Here is a 16,046-nt window from a genome sequence, read left to right on the forward strand (position 1 = left end):
CGAACCCTTCACCGTTGGATTAATAGTCTAACGCTCTACCGACTGAGCTAGGAGGGCTCAAAGAAGCAGCTAGTCTTACAAACCTAATTTTTCAAATTCATCAAATTCAAGAATTCGAAGCGTTGGATGCTGAAATTAATAAATTAGTGCACATATTTTTTTGCAGCATTCTCTGATTTTGAGATTCTCATATTCTCGCTCCTGGGTGAGCTTGAACCACCAACCTTTCGGTTGAAAGTCGAACGCGCTAGCCGATTGCGCCACAAGAGCTCGATAAATTGTGAAGGTTGATTTTTCTATGCATCATTCGAGCTTTGTTCTATGAGAAAAGTTTATTTTTGAGAGCCTGAAACTTATTAAGCAATCATGAAAACTCGGAAATTAACTGGCGTTTTCAAAGAAGTTCGAGTGTTTCAAAAAAAACTAATAGAGTAAATGATTCTTCGCACCACAAGGGACTCGAACCCTTCACCGTTGGATTAATAGTCTAACGCTCTACCGACTGAGCTAGGAGGGCTCAAAGAAGCAGCTAGTCTTACAAACCTAATTTTTCAAATTCATCAAATTCAAGAATTCGAAGCTGTGGATCCTGAAATTAATAAATTAGTGCTCATATTTTTTGCAGCATTCTCTGATTTTGAGATTCTCTTGTTCTCGATCCTGGGTGGGCTTGAACCACCAACCTTTCGGTTATCAGCCGAACGCGCTATTCGATTGCGCCACAAGAGATCGATAACATGTTTCGGTTGATTTTTTATGCATCATTCGAGCTTTGTTCTTTGAGAAAAGTTTTTTTTTGAGAGCCTGAAACATATTAAGCATTCACAAAAACTCTGAAAATAACTGGCGTTTTCAAAGAAATTCGAGTGTTTCAAAAAAACTAATAGAGTAAATGATTCTTCGCCCCACAAGGGAATCGAACCCTTGACCGTAGGATTAAAAGTCCAACGCTCTACCGACTGATCTAGCAGGGCTCAAAGAATCAGCTAGTCTTACAAACCTAATTTTTCAAATTCAAGAATTCAAAGCTGTGGATCCTGAAATTAATAACTTAGTGCACATATTTTTTTGCAGCATTCTCTGATTTTGAGATTCTCCTGTTCTCGCTCCTGGGTGGGCCTGAACCACCAACCTTTCGGTTAACAGCCGAACGCGCTAGCCGATTGCGCCACAAGAGATCGATAAGATGTGTCAGTTGATTTTTTATGCATCATTCGAGCTTTGTTCTTTGAGAAAAGTTTTTTTTGAGAGCCTGAAACATATTTAGCATTCACAAAAACTCTGAAAATAACTGGCGCGTTCAAAGAATTTCGATTGTTTCAAAAAACATTAATAGAAGAAAGGTTACTTCGCCCCACAATGGACTCGAACCCTTGACCGTTGGATTAAAAGTGCAACGCTGTACCGACTGAGCTATCAGGGCTCAAAGATTGAGCTAGTATTTTAAACATATTTTTTCAAATTCAAGAATTCGAAGCGTTGGATCCTGAAATTAATAACTTAGTGTACATGTTTTTTGCAGCAATCTCTGATTTTGAGGTTCTAGTGTTCTCGCTCCTGGGTGGGCTTGAACCACCAATCTTGTGGTTAACAGCCGAAAGCGCTAGCCGATTGCTCCACACGAGCTCGATAAATTGTGTAGGTTGATTTTTTTATGCATCATTTGAGCTTTGTTCTATGAGAAAAGTTTATTTTTGAGATCCTGAAACTTATTAAGTATTTATGAACAGTCGGAAAATTACCGGCGTTTTCAAAGAAGTTCGAGTGTTTCAAAAAAACTAATAGAGGAAATGATTCCTCGCACCACAAGGGACTCGAACCCTTCACCGTTGGATTAATAGTCTAACGCTCTACCGACTGAGCAAGCAGGGCTAAAAGATGCAGCTAGTCATACAAACCTAATTTTTCAATTTCAAGAATTCGAAGATGTGGATCCTGAAATTAATAACTTAGTGCACACATTTTTTGCAGCATTCTCTGATTTTGAGATTCTCCTGTTCTCGCTCCTGGGTGGGCTTGAACCACCAACATTTCGGTTAACAGCCGAAAGCGCTAGCCGATTGCGCCTCAAGAGCTCGATAACATGTATCGGTTGATTTTTTATGCATCATTCGAGCTTTGTTCTATGAGAAAAGTTTATTTTTGACAGCCTGAAACATATTAAGCATTCACAAAAACTCTGAAATTAACTGGCGCTTTCAAAGAAATTCGATTGTTTCAAAAAAAATTAAAAGAAGAAATGTTACTTCGCCCCACAATGGACTCGAACCCTTGACCGTTGGATTAATAGTCCAACGCTCTACCGACTGCTCTAGCCGGGCTCAAAGAATCAGCTAGTCTTATAAACCTAATTTTTCAAACTCAAGAATTCATAGCTGTGGATCCTGAAATTAATAACTTAGTGCACATACTTTTTTGCAGCATTCTCTGATTTTGAGATTCTCCTGTTCTCGCTCCTGGGTGGGCTTGAACCACCAACCTTTCGGTTAACAGCCGAAAGCGCTAGCCGATTGCGCCACAAGAGATCGATAAGATGTGTCGGTTGATTTTTTATGCATCATTCGAGCTTTGTTCTTTGAGAGAAGTTTTTTTTGAGAGCCTGAAACATATTTAGCATTCACAAAAACTCTGAAAATAACTGGCGCGTTCAAAGAATTTCGATTGTTTCAAAAAACATTAATAGAAGAAAGGTTTCTTCGCCCCACAATGGACTCGAACCCTTGACCGTTGGATTAAAATTCCAACGCTGTACCGACTGAGCTATCAGGGCTCAAAGATTATGCTAGTATTTTAAACATATTTTTTCAAATTCAAGAATTCGAAGCGTTGGATCCTGAAATTAATAACTTAGTGTACATGTTTTTTGCAGCAATCTCTGATTTTGAGTTTCTAGTGTTCTCGCTCCTGGGTGGGCTTGAACCACCAATCTTGCGGTTAACAGCCGAAAGCGCTAGCCGATTGCTCCACACGAGCTCGATAAATTGTGTAGGTTGATTTTTTTATGCATCATTTGAGCTTTGTTTTATGAGAAAAGTTTATTTTTGAGATCCTGAAACTTATTAAGTATTTATGAACACTCGGAAAATTACCGGCGTTTTCAAAGAAGTTCGAGTGTTTCAAAAAAACTAATAGAGGAAATGATTCCTCGCACCACAAGGGACTCGAACCCTTCACCGTTGGATTAATAGTCTAACGCTCTACCGACTGAGCAAGCAGGGCTAAAAGCTGCAGCTAGTCTTACAAACCTAATTTTTCGAATTCAAGAATTCGAAGATGTGGATCCTGAAATAAATAACTTAGTGCACACATTTTTTGCAGCATTCTCTGATTTTGAGATTCTCCTGTTCTCGCTCCTAGGTGGGCTTGAACCACCAACCTTTCGGTTAACAGCCGAACGCGCTATTCGATTGCGCCACAAGAGATCGATAACATGTTTCGGTTGATTTTTTATGCATCATTCGAGCTTTGTTCTTTGAGAAAAGTTTTTTTTTGAGAGCCTGAAACATATTAAGCAATCATGAAAACTCGGAAAATAACTGGCGTTTCAAAGAAGTGCGATTGTTTCAAAAAGTATAATAGAAGAATTGATACTTCTCCCTACAAGTGCCTCGAACTCTTGTCCTTTGGATTACAAGTACAACGCTCCACCGACTGAGCTATCAGGGCTGGTAGATTTTGCTAGTCTTTCAAACCTATTTTTTCAAGTTCAAGAATTCAAAGACTTTGGATTACAAGTCCAACGCTCCACCGACTGAGCTATCAGGGCTCAAAGATTATGCTAGTCTTTCAAACCTATTTTTTCAAATTATAAGGAGATTTGATACTTCTCCTTACAAGGGCCTCGAACTCTTGACCTTTGGATTACAAGTACAACGCTCCACCGACTGAGCTATCAGGGCTGGAAGATTATGCTAGTCTTTCAAACCTATTTTTTCAAATTCAAGAATTCGAAGCGTTAGATCCTGAAATTAACAACTTACTGTACATATTTTTTGCAGCAATCTCTGATTTAGAGGATCTACTGTTCTCGCTCCTGGGTTGGCTTGATCCAACAATCTTTCGGTTAACAGCCGAACGCTCTAGCCGATTGCGCCACAAGAGCTCAATAACAAGTGTCGGTTGATTTTTTATGCATCATTCGAGCTTTGTTCTATGAGAAAAGTTTATTTTTGAGAGCCTGAAACTTATTTAGCAAGCATGAAAACTCGGAAAATAACTGGCGTTTCAAAGAATTTCGATTGTTTCAAAAAATATAATAGAAGAATTGATACTTCTCCCTACAAGGTCCTCGAACTCTTTATCAGGGCTCAAAGATTATGCTAGTCTTTCAAACCTATTTTTTCAAATTCAAGAATTCGAAGCGTTGGATCCTTAAATTAATAACTTTGTGTACATATTTTTTGCAGCAATCTCTGATTTTGAGGTTCTACTGTTCTCGCTCCTGGGTGGGCTTGAACCACCAATCTTTCGGTTAACAGTCGAATGCGCTAGCCGATTGCGCCACAAGAGCTCGAGAACTTGTGTAGGTTGATTTTTTTATGCATCATTCAAGCTTTGTTCTATGAAAAAAGTTTGTTTTTGAGAGCCTGAAACTTATTTAGCGTTCATGAAAACTCGGAGATTAACTGGCGTTTTCAAAGAAGTTCGAGTGTTTCAAAAAAAATTAATTGTATAAATGTTACTCCGCCCCACAAGGGACTCGAACCCTTGACCGTTGGATTAAAAGTCCAACGCTCTACCGACTGAGCTAGCAGGGCTCAAAGATTCAGCTAGTCTTACAAACTTAATTTTTCAATTTCAAGAATTCGAAGCTGTGGCTCCTGAAATTAATAACTTACTGTACATATTTTTTGCAGCAATCTCTGATTTTGAGGTTCTACTGTTCTCGCTCCTGAGTGGGCTTGAACAGCCAACATTTCGGTTAACAGCCGAAAGCGCTAGCCGATTGCGCCTTAAGAGCTCGATAACATGTGTCGGTTGATTTTTTATGCATTATTCGAGCTTTGTTCTATGAGAAAAGTTTATTTTTGACAGCCTGAAACATTTTAAGCATTCACAAAAACTCTGAAATTAACTGGCGCTTTCAAAGAAGTTCGATTGTTTCAAAAAAAATTAAAAGAAGAAATGTTACTTCGCCCCACAATGGACTCGAACCCTTGACCGTTGGATTAAAAGTCCAGCGCTCTACCAACTGAGCTAGCAGGGCTCAAAGATTCAACTAGTCTTACAAACCTAATTTTTCAATTTCAAGAATTCGAAGCTGTGGCTCCTGAAATTAATAACTTACTGTACATATTTTTTGCAGCAATCTCTGATTTAGAGGATCTACTGTTCTCGCTCCTGGGTTGGCTTGATTCAACAATCTTTCGGTTAACAGCCGAACGCTCTAGCCGATTGCGCCACAAGAGCTCAATAACAAGTGTCGGTTGATTTTTTATGCATCATTCGAGCTTTGTTCTATGAGAAAAGTTTATTTTTGAGAGCCTGAAACTTATTTAGCAAGCATGAAAACTCGGAAAATAACTGGCGTTTCAAAGAATTTCGATTGTTTCAAAAAATATAATAGAAGAATTGATACTTCTCCCTACAAGGTCCTCGAACTCTTGTCCTTTGGATTACAAGTCCAACGCTCCACCGACTGAGCTATCAGGGCTCAAAGATTATGCTAGTCTTTCAAACCTATTTTTTCAAATTCAAGAATTCGAAGCGTTGGATCCTGAAATTAATAACTTAGTGTACATATTTTCTGCAGCAATCTATGATTTTGAGTTTCTACTGTTCTCGCTCCTGGGTGGATTTGAACCACCAATCTTTCGGTTAACAGTCGAACGCGCTAGCCGATTGCGCCACAAGAGCTTGAGATCTTGTGTAGGTTGATTTTTTTATGCATCATTCAAGCTTTGTTCTATGAAAAAAGTTTGTTTTTGAGAGCCTGAAACTTATTAAGCGTTCATGAAAACTCGGAATTTAACTGGCGTTTTCAAAAAAGTTCGAGTGTTTCAAAAAAAATTAATGAATAAATGTTATACCGCCCCACAAGGGACTCGAACCCTTGACCGTTGGATTAAAAGTCCAACGCTCTACCGAATGAGCTAGCAGGGCTCAAAGTTTCAGCTAGTCTTACAAAACTAATTTATCAAATGCAAGAATTCGAAGCTGTGGATTCTGAAATTAACAACTTAGTGCACACATTTTTTGCAGCAATCTCTGATTTTCAGATTCTCATATTCTCGCTCCTGGGTGGGCTTGAACCACCAACCTTGCGGTTAACAGTCGAACGCGCTAGCCGATTGCTCCACAAGAGCTCGATAACATGTGTCGGTTGATTTTTTATGCATCATTCGAGCTTTGTTCTATGAGAAAGGTTTATTTTTGAGAGCCTGAAACTTATTAAGCAATCATGAAAACTCGGAAAATAACTGGCGTTTCAAAGAAGTGCGATTGTTTCAAAAAATATAATAGAAGAATTGATACTTCTCCCTACAAGGGTCTCGAACTCTTGTCGTTTGGATTATAAGTCCAACGCTCCACCGACTGAGCTATCAGGGCTCAAAGGTTATGCTAGTCTTTCAAACCTATTTTTTCAAATTCAAGAATTCGAAGCGTTGGATCCTGAAATTAATAACTTAGTGTACATATTTTTTTGCAGCAATCTCTGATTTTGAGATTCTCATATTCTCGCTCCTGGGTGAGCTTGAACCACCAACCGAGAAGTATCATTCAAGCTTTGTTCTATGAAAAAAGTTTGTTTTTGAGAGCCTGAAACTTATTAAGCGTTCATGAAAACTCGGAATTTAACTGGCGTTTTCAAAAAAGTTCGAGTGTTTTAAAAAAAATTAATGAATAAATGTTATACCGCCCCACAAGGGACTCGAACCCTTGACCGTTGGATTAAAAGTCCAACGCTCTTCCGACTGAGCTAGCAGGGCTCAAAGATTCAGCTAGTCTTACAAACCTAATTTATCAAATGCAAGAATTCGAAGCTGTGGATTATGAAATTAACAACTTAGTGCACACATTTTTTGCAGCAATCTCTGATTTTCAGATTCTCATATTCTCGCTCCTGGGTGGGCTTGAACCACCAACCTTGCGGTTAACAGTCGAACGCGCAAGCCGATTGCTCCACAAGAGCTCGATAACATGTGTCGGTTGATTTTTTATGCATCATTCGAGCTTTGTTCTATGAAAAAGGTTTATTTTTGAGAGCCTGAAACTTATTAAGCAATCATGAAAACTCGGAAAATAACTGGCGTTTCAAAGAAGTGCGATTGTTTCAAAAAATATAATAGAAGAATTGATACTTCTCCCTACAAGGGCCTCGAACTCTTGTCGTTTGGATTATAAGTCCAACGCTCCACCGACTGAGCTATCAGGGCTCAAAGGTTATGCTAGTCTTTCAAACCTATTTTTTCAAATTCAAGAATTCGAAGCGTTGGATCCTGAAATTAATAACTTAGTGTACATATTTTTTGCAGCAATCTCTGATTTTGAGATTCTACTGTTCTCGCTCCTGGGTGGGCTTGAACCACCAATCTTTCGGTTAACAGCCGAACGCGCTAGCCGATTGCTCCACAAGAGCTCAATAAATTGTGTAGGTTGATTTTTTTATGCATCATTCGAGCTTTGTTCTATGAGAAAAGTTTATTTTTGAGAGCCTGAAACTTATTAAGTATTCATGAAAACTCGGAAATTAACTGGCGTTTTCAAAGAAGTTCGAGTGTTTCAAAAAAACTAATAGAGTAAATGATTCTTCACACCACAAGGGACTCGAACCCTTCACCGTTGGATTAATAGTCTAACGCTCTACCGACTGAGCTAGGAGGGCTCAAAGAAGCAGCTAGTCTTACAAACCTAATTTTTCAAATTCATCAAATTCAAGAATTCGAAGCTGTGGATCCTGAAATTAATAAATTAGTGCACATATTTTTTTGCAGCATTCTCTGATTTTGAGATTCTCCTGTTCTCGCTCCTAGGTGGGCTTGAACCACCAACCTTTCGGTTAACAGCCGAACGCGCTATTCGATTGCGCCACAAGAGATCGATAACATGTTTCGGTTGATTTTTTATGCATCATTCGAGCTTTGTTCTTTGAGAAAAGTTTTTTTTTGAGAGCCTGAAACATATTAAGCATTCACAAGAACTCTGAAAATAACTGGCGCTTTCAAAGAATTTCGATTGTTTCAAAAAACATTAATAGAAGAAAGGTTACTTCGCCCCACTAGGGACTCCAACCCTTGACCGTTGGATTAAAAGTCCAACGCTCTACCGACTGAGCTATCAGGGCTCAAAGATTATGCTAGTATTTCAAACTTTTTTTTTTCAAATTCAAGAATTCGAAGCGTTGGATCATGAAATTAATAACTTAGTGTACATGTTTTTTGCAGCAATCTCTGATTTTGAGGTTCTAGTGTTCTCGCTCCTGGGTGGGCTTGATCCACCAATCTTGCGGTTAACAGCCGAAAGCGCTAGCCGATTGCTCCACACGAGCTCGATAAATTGTGTAGGTTGATTTTTTTATGCATCTTTTGAGCTTTGTTCTATGAGAAAAGTTTATTTTTGAGAGCCTGAAACTTATTAAGTATTTATGAAAACTCGGAAAATTACCGGCCTTTTCAAAGAAGTTCGAGTGTTTCAAAAAAAATAATAGAGGAAACGATTCCTCGCACCACAAGGGACTCGAACCCTTCACCGTTGGATTAATAGTCTAACGCTCTACCGACTGAGCTAGCAGGGCTCAAAGATTCAGCTAGTCTTACAAACCTAATTTATCAAATTCAAGAATTCGAAGCTGTGGATTCTGAAATTAACAACTTAGTGCACACATTTTTTGCAGCAATCTCTAATTTTCAGATTTTCATATTCTCGCTCCTGGGTGGGCTTGAACCACCAATCTTTCGGTTAACAGCCGAACGCGCTAGCCGATTGCTCCACATGAGCTCGATACATTGTGTAGGTTGATTTTTTTATGCATCATTCCAGCTTTGTTCTATGAGAAAAGTTTATTTTTGAGAGCCTGAAACTTATTAAGTATTCATGAAAACTCGGAAATTAACTGGCGTTTTCAAAGAAGTTCGAGTGTTTCAAAAAAACTAATAGAGTAAATGATTCTTCGCACCACAAGGGACTCGAACCCTTCACCGTTGGATTAATAGTCTAACGCTCTACCGACTGAGCTAGGAGGGCTCAAAGAAGCAGCTAGTCTTACAAACCTAATTTTTCAAATTCATCAAATTCAAGAATTCGAAGCTGTGGATCCTGAAATTAATAAATTAGTGCTCATATTTTTTGCAGCATTCTCTGATTTTGAGATTCTCCTGTTCTCGATCCTGGGTGGGCTTGAACCACCAACCTTTCGGTTATCAGCCGAACGCGCTATTCGATTGCGCCACAAGAGATCGATAACATGTTTCGGTTGATTTTTTATGCATCATTCGAGCTTTGTTCTTTGAGAAAAGTTTTTTTTTGAGAGCCTGAAACATATTAAGCATTCACAAAAACTCTGAAAATAACTGGCGTTTTCAAAGAAATTCGAGTGTTTCAAAAAAACTAATAGAGTAAATGATTCTTCGCACCACAAGGGAATCGAACCCTTGACCGTAGGATTAAAAGTCCAACGCTCTACCGACTGATCTAGCAGGGCTCAAAGAATCAGCTAGTCTTACAAACCTAATTTTTCAAATTCAAGAATTCAAAGCTGTGGATCCTGAAATTAATAACTTAGTGCACATATTTTTTTGCAGCATTCTCTGATTTTGAGATTCTCCTGTTCTCGCTCCTGGGTGGGCTTGAACCACCAACCTTTCGGTTAACAGCCGGACGCGCTAGCCGATTGCGCCACAAGAGATCGATAAGATGTGTCAGTTGATTTTTTATGCATCATTCGAGCTTTGTTCTTTGAGAAAAGTTTTTTTTGAGAGCCTGAAACATATTTAGCATTCACAAAAACTCTGAAAATAACTGGCGCGTTCAAAGAATTTCGATTGTTTCAAAAAACATTAATAGAAGAAAGGTTACTTCGCCCCACAATGGACTCGAACCCTTGACCGTTGGATTAAAAGTGCAACGCTGTACCGACTGAGCTATCAGGGCTCAAAGATTATGCTAGTATTTTAAACATATTTTTTCAAATTCAAGAATTCGAAGCGTTGGATCCTGAAATTAATAACTTAGTGTACATGTTTTTTGCAGCAATCTCTGATTTTGAGGTTCTAGTGTTCTCGCTCCTGGGTGGGCTTGAACCACCAATCTTGTGGTTAACAGCCGAAAGCGCTAGCCGATTGCTCCACACGAGCTCGATAAATTGTGTAGGTTGATTTTTTTATGCATCATTTGAGCTTTGTTCTATGAGAAAAGTTTATTTTTGAGATCCTGAAACTTATTAAGTATTTATGAACAGTCGGAAAATTACCGGCGTTTTCAAAGAAGTTCGAGTGTTTCAAAAAAACTAATAGAGGAAATGATTCCTCGCACCACAAGGGACTCGAACCCTTCACCGTTGGATTAATAGTCTAACGCTCTACCGACTGAGCAAGCAGGGCTAAAAGATGCAGCTAGTCATACAAACCTAATTTTTCAATTTCAAGAATTCGAAGATGTGGATCCTGAAATTAATAACTTAGTGCACACATTTTTTGCAGCATTCTCTGATTTTGAGATTCTCCTGTTCTCGCTCCTGGGTGGGCTTGAACCACCAACATTTCGGTTAACAGCCGAAAGCGCTAGCCGATTGCGCCTCAAGAGCTCGATAACATGTGTCGGTTGATTTTTTATGCATCATTCGAGCTTTGTTCTATGAGAAAAGTTTATTTTTGACAGCCTGAAACATATTAAGCATTCACAAAAACTCTGAAATTAACTGGCGCTTTCAAAGAAATTCGATTGTTTCAAAAAAAATTAAAAGAAGAAATGTTACTTCGCCCCACAATGGACTCGAACCCTTGACCGTTGGATTAGTAGTCCAACGCTCTACCGACTGCTCTAGCCGGGCTCAAAGAATCAGCTAGTCTTATAAACCTAATTTTTCAAACTCAAGAATTCAAAGCTGTGGATCCTGAAATTAATAACTTAGTGCACATACTTTTTTGCAGCATTCTCTGATTTTGAGATTCTCCTGTTCTCGCTCCTGGGTGGGCTTGAACCACCAACCTTTCGGTTAACAGCCGAACGCGCTAGCCGATTGCGCCACAAGAGATCGATAAGATGTGTCGGTTGATTTTTTATGCATCATTCGAGCTTTGTTCTTTGAGAAAAGTTTTTTTTGAGAGCCTGAAACATATTTAGCATTCACAAAAACTCTGAAAATAACTGGCGCGTTCAAAGAATTTCGATTGTTTCAAAAAACCTTAATAGAAGAAAGGTTACTTCGCCCCACAATGGACTCGAACCCTTGACCGTTGGATTAAAATTCCAACGCTGTACCGACTGAGCTATCAGGGCTCAAAGATTATGCTAGTATTTTAAACATATTTTTTCAAATTCAAGAATTCGAAGCGTTGGATCCTGAAATTAATAACTTAGTGTACATGTTTTTTGCAGCAATCTCTGATTTTGAGTTTCTAGTGTTCTCGCTCCTGGGTGGGCTTGAACCACCAATCTTGCGGTTAACAGCCGAAAGCGCTAGCCGATTGCTCCACACGAGCTCGATAAATTGTGTAGGTTGATTTTTTTATGCATCATTTGAGCTTTGTTTTATGAGAAAAGTTTATTTTTGAGATCCTGAAACTTATTAAGTATTTATGAACACTCGGAAAATTACCGGCGTTTTCAAAGAAGTTCGAGTGTTTCAAAAAAACTAATAGAGGAAATGATTCCTCGCACCACAAGGGACTCGAACCCTTCACCGTTGGATTAATAGTCTAACGCTCTACCGACTGAGCAAGCAGGGCTGAAAGCTGCAGCTAGTCTTACAAACCTAATTTTTCGAATTCAAGAATTCGAAGATGTGGATCCTGAAATAAATAACTTAGTGCACACATTTTTTGCAGCATTCTCTGATTTTGAGATTCTCCTGTTCTCGCTCCTAGGTGGGCTTGAACCACCAACCTTTCGGTTTACAGCCGAACGCGCTATTCGATTGCGCCACAAGAGATCGATAACATGTTTCGGTTGATTTTTTATGCATCATTCGAGCTTTGTTCTTTGAGAAAAGTTTTTTTTTGAGAGCCTGAAACATATTAAGCAATCATGAAAACTCGGAAAATAACTGGCGTTTCAAAGAAGTGCGATTGTTTCAAAAAGTATAATAGAAGAATTGATACTTCTCCCTACAAGTGCCTCGAACTCTTGTCCTTTGGATTACAAGTACAACGCTCCACCGACTGAGCTATCAGGGCTGGTAGATTTTGCTAGTCTTTCAAACCTATTTTTTCAAGTTCAAGAATTCAAAGACTTTGGATTACAAGTCCAACGCTCCACCGACTGAGCTATCAGGGCTCAAAGATTATGCTAGTCTTTCAAACCTATTTTTTCAAATTATAAGGAGATTTGATACTTCTCCTTACAAGGGCCTCGAACTCTTGTCCTTTGGATTACAAGTACAACGCTCCACCGACTGAGCTATCAGGGCTGGAAGATTATGCTAGTCTTTCAAACCTATTTTTTCAAATTCAAGAATTCGAAGCGTTAGATCCTGAAATTAACAACTTACTGTACATATTTTTTGCAGCAATCTCTGATTTAGAGGATCTACTGTTCTCGCTCCTGGGTTGGCTTGATCCAACAATCTTTCGGTTAACAGCCGAACGCTCTAGCCGATTGCGCCACAAGAGCTCAATAACAAGTGTCGGTTGATTTTTTATGCATCATTCGAGCTTTGTTCTATGAGAAAAGTTTATTTTTGAGAGCCTGAAACTTATTTAGCAAGCATGAAAACTCGGAAAATAACTGGCGTTTCAAAGAATTTCGATTGTTTCAAAAAATATAACAGAAGAATTGATACTTCTCCCTACAAGGTCCTCGAACTCTTTATCAGGGCTCAATGATTATGCTAGTCTTTCAAACCTATTTTTTCAAATTCAAGAATTCGAAGCGTTGGATCCTTAAATTAATAACTTTGTGTACATATTTTTTGCAGCAATCTCTGATTTTGAGGTTCTACTGTTCTCGCTCCTGGGTGGGCTTGAACCACCAATCTTTCGGTTATCAGTCGAATGCGCTAGCCGATTGCGCCACAAGAGCTCGAGAACTTGTGTAGGTTGATTTTTTTATGCATCATTCAAGCTTTGTTCTATGAAAAAAGTTTGTTTTTGAGAGCCTGAAACTTATTTAGCGTTCATGAAAACTCGGAGATTAACTGGCGTTTTCAAAGAAGTTCGAGTGTTTCAAAAAAAATTAATTGTATAAATGTTACTCCGCCCCACAAGGGACTCGAACCCTTGACCGTTGGATTAAAAGTCCAACGCTCTACCGACTGAGCTAGCAGGGCTCAAAGATTCAGCTAGTCTTACAAACCTAATTTTTCAATTTCAAGAATTCGAAGCTGTGGCTCCTGAAATTAATAACTTACTGTACATATTTTTTGCAGCAATCTCTGATTTTGAGGTTCTACTGTTCTCGCTCCTGGGTGGGCTTGAACAGCCAACATTTCGGTTAACAGCCGAAAGCGCTAGCCGATTGCGCCTTAAGAGCTCGATAACATGTGTCGGTTGATTTTTTATGCATTATTCGAGCTTTGTTCTATGAGAAAAGTTTATTTTTGACAGCCTGAAACATATTAAGCATTCACAAAAACTCTGAAATTAACTGGCGCTTTCAAAGAAGTTCGATTGTTTCAAAAAAAATTAAAAGAAGAAATGTTACTTCGCCCCACAATGGACTCGAACCCTTGACCGTTGGATTAAAAGTCCAGCGCTCTACCAACTGAGCTAGCAGGGCTCAAAGATTCAACTAGTCTTACAAACCTAATTTTTCAATTTCAAGAATTCGAAGCTGTGGCTCCTGAAATTAATAACTTACTGTACATATTTTTTGCAGCAATCTCTGATTTAGAGGATCTACTGTTCTCGCTCCTGGGTTGGCTTGATCCAACAATCTTTCGGTTAACAGCCGAACGCTCTAGCCGATTGCGCCACAAGAGCTCAATAACAAGTGTCGGTTGATTTTTTATGCATCATTCGAGCTTTGTTCTATGAGAAAAGTTTATTTTTGAGAGCCTGAAACTTATTTAGCAAGCATGAAAACTCGGAAAATAACTGGCGTTTCAAAGAATTTCGATTGTTTCAAAAAATATAATAGAAGAATTGATACTTCTCCCTACAAGGTCCTCGAACTCTTGTCATTTGGATTACAAGTCCAACGCTCCACCGACTGAGCTATCAGGGCTCAAAGATTATGCTAGTCTTTCAAACCTATTTTTTCAAATTCAAGAATTCGAAGCGTTGGATCCTTAAATTAATAACTTTGTGTACATATTTTTTGCAGCAATCTCTGATTTTGAGGTTCTACTGTTCTCGCTCCTGGGTGGGCTTGAACCACCAATCTTTCGGTTGACAGTCGAATGCGCTAGCCGATTGCGCCTCAAGAGCTCGAGAACTTGTGTAGGTTGATTTTTTATGCATCATTCAAGCTTTGTTCTATGAAAAAAGTTTGTTTTTGAGAGCCTGAAACTTATTTAGCGTTCATGAAAACTCGGAGATTAACTGGCGTTTTCAAAGAAGTTCGAGTGTTTCAAAAAAAATTAATTGTATAAATGTTACTCCGCCCCACAAGGGACTCGAACCCTTGACCGTTGGATTAAAAGTCCAACGCTCTACCGACTGAGCTAGCAGGGCTCAAAGATTCAGCTAGTCTTACAAACCTAATTCTTCAAATTCATCAAATTCAAGAATTCGAAGCTGTGGATCCTGAAATTACCAACTTAGTGCACACTTTTTTTGCAGCAATCTATGATTTTGAGTTTCTACTGTTCTCGCTCTTGGGTGGGCTTGAACCATCAATCTTTCGGTTATCAGCCGAACGCGCTAGCAGATTGCGCCACAAGAGCTCGATAACATGTTTCGGTTGATTTTTTTGTGCATCATTCAAGCTTTGTTCTATAAAAAAGTTTGTTTTTGAGAGCCTGAAACTTATTAAGCGTTCATGAAAACTCGGAATATAACTGGCTTTTTCAAAGAAGTTCGAGTGGTTCAAAAAAATTAATTGAATAAATGTTACTCCGCCCCACAAGGGACTCGAACCCTTGACCGTTGGATTAAAAGTCCAACGCTCTACCGACTGAGCTAGCAGGGCTCAAAGATTCAGCTAGTCTTACAAACCTTTTCAAATTCATCAAATTCAAGAATTCGAAGCTGTGGATCCTGAAATTAACACCTAAGTGCAGACATTTTTTGCAGCAATCTCTGATTTTCAGATTCTCATGTTCTCGCTCCTGGGTGGGCTTGAACCACCAACCTTTCGGTTAACAGCCGAACGCGCTAGCCGATTGCGCCACAAGATTGATTGTCGGTTGATTTTTTATGCATCGTTCGAGCTTTGTATGATGAATTTTTATGCATCGTTGATTTTTTATGCATCGTTGAATTTTTATGTCGGTTGATTTTTTATGCATCGTTCGAGCTTTGTTCTATGAGAAAAGTTTATTTTTGAGAGCCTTAAACTTATTAAGCAATCATGAAAACTCAGAAAATACCTGCGCCACAAGATTGATTGTCGGTTGATTTTTTATGCATCGTTCGAGCTTTGTTCTAATTCATCAAATTCATCAAATTCAAGAATTCGAAGCTGTGGATCCTGAAATTAACACCTTAGTGCAGACATTTTTTGCAGCAATCTCTGATTTTCAGATTCTCATGTTCTCGCTCCTGGGTGGGCTTGAACCACCAACCTTTCGGTTAACAGCCGAACGCGGTAGCCGATTGCGCCACAAGATTGATTGTCGGTTGATTTTTTATGCATCGTTCGAGCTTTGTTCTATGAGAAAAGTTTATTTTTGAGAGCCTTAAACTTATTAAGCAATCATGAAAACTCAGAAAATACCTGGCGTTTCAAAGAAGTGCGATTGTTTCAAAAAAATTAACACCTTAGTGCAGACATTTTTTGCAGCAATCTCT

At 38.9% G+C, this 16,046-nt stretch overlaps 19 non-coding genes across 19 annotated transcripts; all 19 read right to left on the reverse strand.

The window, feature by feature from the left end:
• Positions 1 to 196: 196 nt before the first annotated feature.
• Trnae-uuc (transfer RNA glutamic acid (anticodon UUC)) lies at positions 197 to 270 on the reverse strand. Its single transcript has one exon. It is a non-coding gene; the product is annotated as a tRNA-Glu (tRNA).
• Positions 271 to 655: 385 nt separating this feature from the next.
• Positions 656 to 731, reverse strand: Trnai-gau (transfer RNA isoleucine (anticodon GAU)). The gene has a single exon. It is a non-coding gene; the product is annotated as a tRNA-Ile (tRNA).
• Positions 732 to 2,451: 1,720 nt separating this feature from the next.
• On the reverse strand, positions 2,452 to 2,525 carry Trnan-guu (transfer RNA asparagine (anticodon GUU)). Its single transcript has one exon. It is a non-coding gene; the product is annotated as a tRNA-Asn (tRNA).
• Positions 2,526 to 4,436: 1,911 nt separating this feature from the next.
• On the reverse strand, positions 4,437 to 4,510 carry Trnan-guu (transfer RNA asparagine (anticodon GUU)). Its single transcript has one exon. It is a non-coding gene; the product is annotated as a tRNA-Asn (tRNA).
• Positions 4,511 to 4,684: 174 nt separating this feature from the next.
• Trnak-uuu (transfer RNA lysine (anticodon UUU)) lies at positions 4,685 to 4,757 on the reverse strand. Its single transcript has one exon. It is a non-coding gene; the product is annotated as a tRNA-Lys (tRNA).
• Positions 4,758 to 5,133: 376 nt separating this feature from the next.
• Trnak-uuu (transfer RNA lysine (anticodon UUU)) lies at positions 5,134 to 5,206 on the reverse strand. Its single transcript has one exon. It is a non-coding gene; the product is annotated as a tRNA-Lys (tRNA).
• Positions 5,207 to 5,782: 576 nt separating this feature from the next.
• On the reverse strand, positions 5,783 to 5,856 carry Trnan-guu (transfer RNA asparagine (anticodon GUU)). Its single transcript has one exon. It is a non-coding gene; the product is annotated as a tRNA-Asn (tRNA).
• A 173-nt stretch (positions 5,857 to 6,029) lies between these two features.
• On the reverse strand, positions 6,030 to 6,102 carry Trnak-uuu (transfer RNA lysine (anticodon UUU)). The gene has a single exon. It is a non-coding gene; the product is annotated as a tRNA-Lys (tRNA).
• Positions 6,103 to 6,856: 754 nt separating this feature from the next.
• On the reverse strand, positions 6,857 to 6,929 carry Trnak-uuu (transfer RNA lysine (anticodon UUU)). Its single transcript has one exon. It is a non-coding gene; the product is annotated as a tRNA-Lys (tRNA).
• A 1,732-nt stretch (positions 6,930 to 8,661) lies between these two features.
• Positions 8,662 to 8,734, reverse strand: Trnan-auu (transfer RNA asparagine (anticodon AUU)). The gene has a single exon. It is a non-coding gene; the product is annotated as a tRNA-Asn (tRNA).
• A 587-nt stretch (positions 8,735 to 9,321) lies between these two features.
• Trnai-gau (transfer RNA isoleucine (anticodon GAU)) lies at positions 9,322 to 9,397 on the reverse strand. The gene has a single exon. It is a non-coding gene; the product is annotated as a tRNA-Ile (tRNA).
• Positions 9,398 to 11,117: 1,720 nt separating this feature from the next.
• Positions 11,118 to 11,191, reverse strand: Trnan-guu (transfer RNA asparagine (anticodon GUU)). The gene has a single exon. It is a non-coding gene; the product is annotated as a tRNA-Asn (tRNA).
• An 823-nt stretch (positions 11,192 to 12,014) lies between these two features.
• Positions 12,015 to 12,088, reverse strand: Trnay-gua (transfer RNA tyrosine (anticodon GUA)). The gene has a single exon. It is a non-coding gene; the product is annotated as a tRNA-Tyr (tRNA).
• Positions 12,089 to 13,102: 1,014 nt separating this feature from the next.
• Trnai-gau (transfer RNA isoleucine (anticodon GAU)) lies at positions 13,103 to 13,176 on the reverse strand. The gene has a single exon. It is a non-coding gene; the product is annotated as a tRNA-Ile (tRNA).
• Positions 13,177 to 13,350: 174 nt separating this feature from the next.
• Positions 13,351 to 13,423, reverse strand: Trnak-uuu (transfer RNA lysine (anticodon UUU)). Its single transcript has one exon. It is a non-coding gene; the product is annotated as a tRNA-Lys (tRNA).
• Positions 13,424 to 13,799: 376 nt separating this feature from the next.
• On the reverse strand, positions 13,800 to 13,872 carry Trnak-uuu (transfer RNA lysine (anticodon UUU)). The gene has a single exon. It is a non-coding gene; the product is annotated as a tRNA-Lys (tRNA).
• Positions 13,873 to 14,695: 823 nt separating this feature from the next.
• Positions 14,696 to 14,768, reverse strand: Trnak-uuu (transfer RNA lysine (anticodon UUU)). The gene has a single exon. It is a non-coding gene; the product is annotated as a tRNA-Lys (tRNA).
• A 138-nt stretch (positions 14,769 to 14,906) lies between these two features.
• Positions 14,907 to 14,980, reverse strand: Trnai-gau (transfer RNA isoleucine (anticodon GAU)). Its single transcript has one exon. It is a non-coding gene; the product is annotated as a tRNA-Ile (tRNA).
• A 172-nt stretch (positions 14,981 to 15,152) lies between these two features.
• On the reverse strand, positions 15,153 to 15,225 carry Trnak-uuu (transfer RNA lysine (anticodon UUU)). Its single transcript has one exon. It is a non-coding gene; the product is annotated as a tRNA-Lys (tRNA).
• Between the last annotated feature and the right edge of the window lie 821 nt (positions 15,226 to 16,046).

The sequence above is a fragment of the Symsagittifera roscoffensis genome, chromosome 7, assembly GCF_963678635.1.
Source record: "Symsagittifera roscoffensis chromosome 7, txSymRosc1.1, whole genome shotgun sequence".
Taxonomy (NCBI): domain Eukaryota; kingdom Metazoa; phylum Xenacoelomorpha; order Acoela; family Convolutidae; genus Symsagittifera; species Symsagittifera roscoffensis.